Source organism: Crocodylus siamensis, chromosome 12 (assembly GCF_052110815.1).
Source record: "Crocodylus siamensis isolate JL-2025a chromosome 12, ASM5211081v1, whole genome shotgun sequence".
NCBI classification, from domain to species: domain Eukaryota; kingdom Metazoa; phylum Chordata; order Crocodylia; family Crocodylidae; genus Crocodylus; species Crocodylus siamensis.
Window position 1 is genome coordinate 41,602,926 of NC_143406.1, and position 7,479 is coordinate 41,610,404.

Genomic DNA, 7,479 nt, shown 5'->3' on the forward strand with positions numbered 1-7,479 from the left:
TTGATCCCCTGTCTTCATGAAAAATGAGTTCAACTTGGAACAGATGCAGAAAAAGGTTTGTAGGCTGATCAGTGGAGTGGAGAGCCTGTTTCATGAGAGGAGATAGAAGAATTTGGCTTGTTCAGGCTATCAGAAAGGTGGGGAGAGAATCTGACTGCTGTCTATAAAATACATCAGGAGGGAAAGCACCAGGGAGGAAGAAAAGCTATTTAAGCTAAAGGACAATGTTGACATGAGAACAAATGGGTATAAACTGGCCATGAATAAATTTAAGCTGGCAATTCAAAGTAGGTTGCTCATCTGCTCTTCAATAGCAGCACACATACTAAAATTGGAGCCATACAGAGAAGATTAGCACAGCCCCTCTGCAAAGATGACATGCAAATTCGTTAAATGTTCCTCTTAGTTTTTCATTTGGGGTTTTTTTTTTAATACCGAAAAGTGGGGTCCGTTGTGCACTGGAAGAAGTCTGGCAAAGATGCAAAAAGCCTGAGAGCTTGGGCAGAGCCAGGCTCCTCAGGCCAGAGGCTAAAGGAAAGGCTGTCAGCCTGGTATGAGAAGTTGCCCAAGGGACTCAGAGTGCCCTGGCTACAAAGTTCCAGCTGGTTGAGAAAAGAATAGCTCTCCAATAGCAGTAGGGGAGGGAGGAAACATCAGGAGAGCAGAGCACACCTATTGAAAACTACGTGCTGAATTGCCCTGGGCAACACTTGCTTACTAGCTCTTATGCCATGCAAGAAAAAACTGCATTAGCATCACTGGCTCTAATCCAGGGGTAGCCAGCCTGTGACACATGTGCCAGACATGCATGGGGAGCCTCCGTGCATGCAGCAGATTAAGGAGGGGCGAAGCAGCCCAAGAGCTGACAGGGAGCTGAAAGCAGAGCAGCAGCTTTGGCAGGGAGCTGAAAGTACATCAGCAGACTGGACAGGGCAAGGGGATCAGAGTCACCCTTGGGGAGGGGGTGGGCCTTAAATTGCGGCATGCCGGCCAAAAAGGCTGGTCCGCCACTGATGTTGTCTCTGAAACCTACTCAGAAGGAGAATATAGGAAGAACTATAGCGAAAGGCAACACATTAAGGGGTGCATTAATTGCAGGAGAGAGACAGATATGCAGAAGGTCACAGCACTGTGTGGGGTGGGGGTGGAATAACCAGTGTCCATCCAGTTTGATCCTCCCACTGCAAGCAGTCCCACTGGGCTCAGGGAAGGGCCATTCTTTGTGTGATGAGAGGAAATATCTGCAGGATCAAGGAACATAGACACACAGCACAGCGCAGCAGGGCATGGAGATGGCTGTGGTGCTAATGGCCATGCCTCCATAGGGTCATGGAGTTTCAGGCCAGTGGGAAATATGAGCATCTTGTCTGACCTCCTGCATAATACAGACCCAAGAATCTCACCTTGTGATGCCAGAATGGTGGTTGAGCTCTGGCTGAAGATACCTTGGAGGAGACGTCCGGTTTCCAGATGAAGTCTCCTGGCACAGACTCTGGTAAACAGATCTCATGACTCTTCTGTATCACTGGGGACTTCTCAGCCATGGGCAAGACATTTATCCACTAGCTCATATTAGTAGCCCCCTTTTTGGGAGCTCTGTTTCTTAGGCTTGGATGTTGCCCTGTTTATGTGCTGGTGCACCCATGCTGAGGAATAGGCAACCTGGATCATGGTGTGCGTGTATGAGGTCTAGTCAGGTGCCTGATGAATCCACTTGTGTGGAGTCCTGTGACCATCACACCAAGGCCTGTGATGCATAACGCCTAGGCAGGAGTATGGAGGAGTGGAGGCTGTCCGAGACCTGCCATCCCCCCTTTAGACCCACTGAGGCAGACTCCAAAGGCCAGACCAAATCAGATGTTGAGTGCCTCAGTGGTTGTAGCTTCTGGCAGAGAGCAACAGAGAAGAACTACTGCTGTCTGGTTAAATGACTCTTAGCCTTTCTCTAACCAAGGAGTACTCATAAGGCACTGGGGGCTAGCGTTTTGAGGTGCCCTATGCTCCTCTTACTCTGCAGGTTGCAACATGGTGGTATTTTATAGGAGCTACCCTGCTGCGAGTAGCCCCACCATGTTGCCATCGGGCCCTCCAGTCCAATGCAGTTTATGGTCATACCCAGAACCATATGTTGAGTAGGTGGGGTTTTTTTTGGGCGGGGGGGGGGGGGGGCATTAATTGAAATTGCCATATCTGTAACACCCGCAGTGTGGGTGAAGTGCTTTATATTGACGTAGCCTACTCCCTTCTTATATGGAAATAGAACTGTTTCTATGGGGTAATGCATCTTTCTACTGATAAAGCTGTGTGTGAATGAGGGGGTGTTGTGCTGTGCTAGTTATACCGGCACAATTAAAGTAGCTTTTCATGTGTGGAGAAGCTTTTAGAAGCACTTTCTGATTCCTTCACGCTCATCTGGAGTGAGGAGTGATTCAGGGGAAGGATCACAGTCCTGAGTGCAGCCTGCTGGCTGGATTTCCAGGGGAGCGTGATTGAAAAAAGAACCCTTAATGGCATCTTTAAAATGCTTCACTTAGAAGCAGAATTCATTGTGCTCTCACCTAGCCTGAGCAGGGAGAAGCCTGCTGCTTACCTCTGCAAAGCTGCAGCTGATTATACCATTAAACTCATTATCTGACTGTTCAGCTCCATGTGGTACATGGAGGGTTAACCCCAAGCAAGAGGGCTGTTGTCAGAGGTTTGAAGCCCTTGCAGATGAGCTGCTTACCAGGGTGTGTGTTAGGAAGCCGGCAGGTAAAGACAGGAAGCATGGAGGTTGTGTGTTGATGAAGGAGCCATGCAAATGATGAGCTGTGTGATGAAGACAAGCCAAGATTAAGTTATCTGTGGTGCAGTGCAGTGGCAGAGAAATTGCAGTCTCTTTGGAAATAAGCCAACAGGAAAGGCATGGTCTGGTTTATTTTTTTGTATTGGTCATCATGGAAAATAATAGCAAGATCTTTCTTGCTGTCTTCTCCTGCTCTTGCGTGTAAGAATTTGGGGCGGGCACCAGGCTCTCCTCTGTATCATGACTAACAAACCAGTGTCCTGGTCCTGGGCAGAGCTGCGTGAGCAGGACGGGAATGTCATCAGAAAGGAAAATCTGGCTCTTGCAGCTTGGGCTTCTGCTGCTGCAGAACATAGTCCTGGAAGGAAAGGAAACAAGGATGGTGGTCCCCACCCATCCCCATGTCATTGTGCCAGCGCCCACCAGGTGACTGCACACACGCACACTGTGTATATTGTGGAGCACTCTATATATTGTGGGATTGTAAAGGAGCTGACTTCTCCATAGCTAGAAAAGATCTCTCAGATGTCCTCGTGGGTCAGATGCTATAGATCTACCCTGAGGTAGCTCAGGAGAGGCTCTTGTGGCTTTGCTGAGGATGCTTTCTTTTGGCTTCCTTAACTAAACATACTTACCTGGCAGGGGAAGCACCGTGACCACGTAGGCGGGCTCCCCAGGGCAGGTGAATGTCTCTGATATGTCCTCCATCGGAGGTCTATATTGAGCAGATTCTTTTTGGTGTTGGGTGGTGGAACCGGAGCTTGCTCCATCCACTCCATGCATTGACCTGGTATTCCAGTGCTTCCAGGACCGGTGCAAAAAAAACAGAAAAAAAAGAAATGCTTTCTTTTCCCATCCAGAGAGGATCTCCACCTGATACAGTTGCAAGCCAGGGAAGCCTGGGGCTCCTGGGTCTGGAGGGAGTAGGGCTGATTTTTTTCTGTGGCCTTGCTTTATCTTCCAATTTACTCCATCCTGGCACTGGGAAGCTGGGGGTCTACGGGCTGCCGCGCTGCTATTGGAACCCAGGCCAGCCTTGACCCCTGAGCATAGCATTTGGGGGCACTTTTGTCTGCCACTCTCAAAACTCAATGTGAACTGCAGCCTGGTCTCCTCCTCTGCCTATCCTGGGGCTGTGTGCTGCTTGTCAGGCAGGCTGACGCTGCGCGCTGTCATGCAGTAATCCCCTTCTCTCTTTCTCCTGCCTGGAGCAGAGCCTGCAGAAGCCAGCTAAATCCATCCCTTTGTTTCTCTGGCTCTTTAAGGCATATTTATTTATTTGATTCTTTCTCTGCTTCCTCTGCAGAAGGAAATGGCCCCGCCGTCTGTTCTGCTTCCCTTGCTGCGCATCTCTCAGAGACAGTCCGACACAACAAACTCCCAGTTTACCCTCAAAGACCATCTCTAATCTCTCTGTCTTTGCAGTAATGGGATCCTCACACAGGAGCCCAAACTTCAGGGATTTCTATCATGACCTGGTGTCACCTCCCTTTGAAGGTCAGTGGACTCTCCCTCTGTAGACCCCACAGCAGGACGGAGATCTTGGATGCTGCATGCGGCTGGAGAGATGATGCTGGAGGGATCCAGTCCAGTGGGGAATCACATTAGGAAAAAGGCAGGCTGGAGCAGGCAGACATCAAAGGTCCAGCCTGGCAGTAAAGAAGGAGAGCGGATCTGGTCTCCTCCCCTTGCCTTTGTCAGTGCATTAATCTCGGATGACTTGGAGCAGATCAGAGCAGGTGGATTTTGGGGATGGGGATGGAGGATGGCATGACTAGGCTGACTGGTTTTTCACTCACTGTGGAGCCCTCTAGCAAGGGCTCCTGTTGAGTTCAGGTGCACCGTGGCAGGTGCCTAGTACGGGTTAGGGTTAGGGTGGCTTTAGCTACATCTACATGGGCCTTGTAAGTCAATAGGTATTATTCTGGAATCACAATGAACATAGGAAGGAGAGATGAGGTAAAATAGTACCAGTCAAGAATGGCAAAGCGGGCCGTGAACCATGCTTTGGTGTTGTGGGGGGGAGGAGGATTTGCACTCAAATAAAACATGGGTCCAGCTCATTCAAATCCAGGTGTGGTAGTCAGGGTAGGAAGTCCTGTTCGTTCTGCTGTTTGAGTCCAGCTTCCAACCTCACCTTCAACATGGGTGTTAAAGTTTGTAGGGAGTTTGGCCCTGTCCCTACAGACCAGCCAACCCATGGGCCATGTTCTGCCCCCAGAAATGGTGGGAGTCCACGGGTGTGGTATGCGCTCGTTTTGAGGACGCGATTTCACCCGACCGTTCAGGCCTTCTCTAAGATAACAGTGATTGCCTTTCACCAGGGATGGGTCTCAAAAATGGTTCAAAGCTAGCCTCCCAAGGCTGGGGGTCCCAGCTCCCCACGCAATGCTTTTGTCTTATTTTGGGTCTAGGAAAAAACCCGCATCTGAGGAAGGGGTCCCACAAGGAGGCCTCAGGGAGCTTCCTGTGACATTGATGGAACAGCCCACTTTGCCATTCTTGACTGATAATATTTCACCTCATCTCTCTTTCCAGTTTTCATTTTGATTCCCGAATAATACATATTGGTTTACAAAATGCGGACGTTCTTTCATTATAATAAAACCCAAAGCCAAGCGTGAAATCTGGCTGTTATTGACTTAAGGCACATATTTATACTTTTATTTGGCCTTTTTCATTATTTTAATTTTCATATCTGTGTCTTCCCCCTCCCCCCCCCCTTATTGCATTTTGGGGGCCTTTTGGAATAAATATAAACTTTCCAAGTAATTTTTTTTTAATAAAAAAACATCATTTATGATTATTTTTCTTTGCCACTAAATGTCAGGCTCCTTGTCTAATTTCTTATAAACCTAGTTTAATGCCTTTCCTGGCATTGGCTAGGGATGGGATTTGAATATGAGGGAGGATATATTCCAGGGTTGGCTGTAGTTGTAATTGTGTTTGTGCTCTCTGAGGTGAGACCCCTGCTTAAAGCAGCCCTCTGCACGGACCGTAGCAGTGCAATAGGTGACGGCTCCCAGCTCTGTGCTCGCACGGCAGCAGCTTAGAAATGGAAAATATTTATTAGGTCTCTTAGTCCATCTCTGGCATGGTTGGATTGTTCCTGCCCCTGTGTTACTTGTGCTCTTGATGGTCCTGTTCGACACCTAATTTTGACACAACTAGCTTGGCCTTCAGTCTTGAAAGGCCTTTTTCAATTCTCCTTTCAGCCTCCATTGGCTTCTACCCCCCTCTGTCTATTCACAAGCCCACAACTCAGCCTCTCCCTGTTGGGTTGTCTTGTCTCAGCCGCCCCCACCCCAGAAATCTGTGGCTGCTCTGGTGACTCCCCCTCCAGCAGACCTGGGGGGCCAGGGGCTGGAAGAGAAGGGCAGCAATGCAGGTAGAGAAGGAGGGTTGCGGGGCGAGGCACAGACCGATGGGACTAAGGGTGGCTTGGCTCTGTGGTGCGTGTTAGCAGGGAATATGGCTGCTGTAAAATCAGCTGTGTCTAGATTAGACTGCGAGTCTAAACTCTCCAGTGCTTTCAAACATTTGGGCTATTCACCCCCTTCTCCCACCCATAGCAAGGTGCTTGGTGATGGTGACTCTACAAGTGAGCCATGAGGCATTGCTGTCCTGGTTCCCAGAAGACGGCTCCGGGTCGCTTCTCACACCAGACGCGGGGGATGCTGTCAGTCAGGACCCTGATGCTTTCGTAGAGCCTCGTGGGAGGCTGCGGGCAGGAGTGTCACGAGCGATTCATGTGGAAACTGAGCTGCGCTGCCAGAAACTGCGTTCACCCCTTGCCTTTACAGTCCTAAAAACTGTGCACAAGTACACAGTTTGTTACCTACCGGGGTCCCCTGCATCCTCCTGCTTGCGGTTCTCAGATGGACTCCACCCTGTGCCATAGCACACGATGAAGCATCTAACCTTTAAGTCAGTAGGGCCTCGACTTGCATCTCTTCTTTCCATCATCATCCCCAACGAAGCCAACAAGCCTACTTGCCTCATGTAGGATCAGACACTCGGCCCCTGCCCCCTGCCAATATACTGACATCCCTCCTAGTAAAAGTGCAGGCAGAGGTCGCTCCAGAGGACACCGGAGCTGCTGTTTGGGCTCTCGCTGCATCATGGAAAAGCCTGTTCAGTTCCATTCATGCAAATAACGAATGACAGTTGTATAAACACTTCTTTTCACCGCTGTTTAAAGCTGTCACTGGGTTAAAGTAGTAATGGAACCGCGTCCCAACTGCACGGTAATTATGTGGCAAATCTCTTTATTATTATGGAGCATCAATCAGCAGATGGGGTAGCTGCAAATAAGATCTCTCTGCTCTTCCAATGATGTTCCCAGCACGAAGCGCCCAGCTCCCTTCGCGGTGCCGCATTCTGCAAGGTCTGCGTGTGCGTGTTCCCAGCGGATCTGATTACAAAGCAGCCCCAGAAGGAATAAATGTGCAAAGCACCTGCAAGGTTTTTTCTTACAGAAGGCAATCGCTCTGCGAAGCGAGCGATTCAAAAGAAAGTGGACTCTCCGAACCAGCATTAAAATAATAGTTATCTCCCATCCTGCTGGATAGGTAGGAACGGGCTTTACCAAAAGTAATTTGAGAGAGCGAGATAAGAGGCAGGGAGAAGGGAATTAATTGTATCTCATGGCCAAACGCACACACAAATGCTGGTCCTCATACATCACCAGAGGA

The 7,479-nt window shown here is 49.4% G+C and overlaps 2 non-coding genes across 2 annotated transcripts; both read left to right on the forward strand.

Annotated features, from left to right (window-relative positions):
• Window positions 1-300: 300 nt before the first annotated feature.
• On the forward strand, window positions 301-408 carry LOC149855009 (U6 spliceosomal RNA). The gene has a single exon (XR_016438824.1). It is a non-coding gene; the product is annotated as a U6 spliceosomal RNA (small nuclear RNA).
• A 3,004-nt stretch (window positions 409-3,412) lies between these two features.
• LOC149855010 (U2 spliceosomal RNA) lies at window positions 3,413-3,609 on the forward strand. Its single transcript, XR_016438815.1, has one exon. It is a non-coding gene; the product is annotated as a U2 spliceosomal RNA (small nuclear RNA).
• The last annotated feature ends 3,870 nt before the right edge of the window (window positions 3,610-7,479 follow it).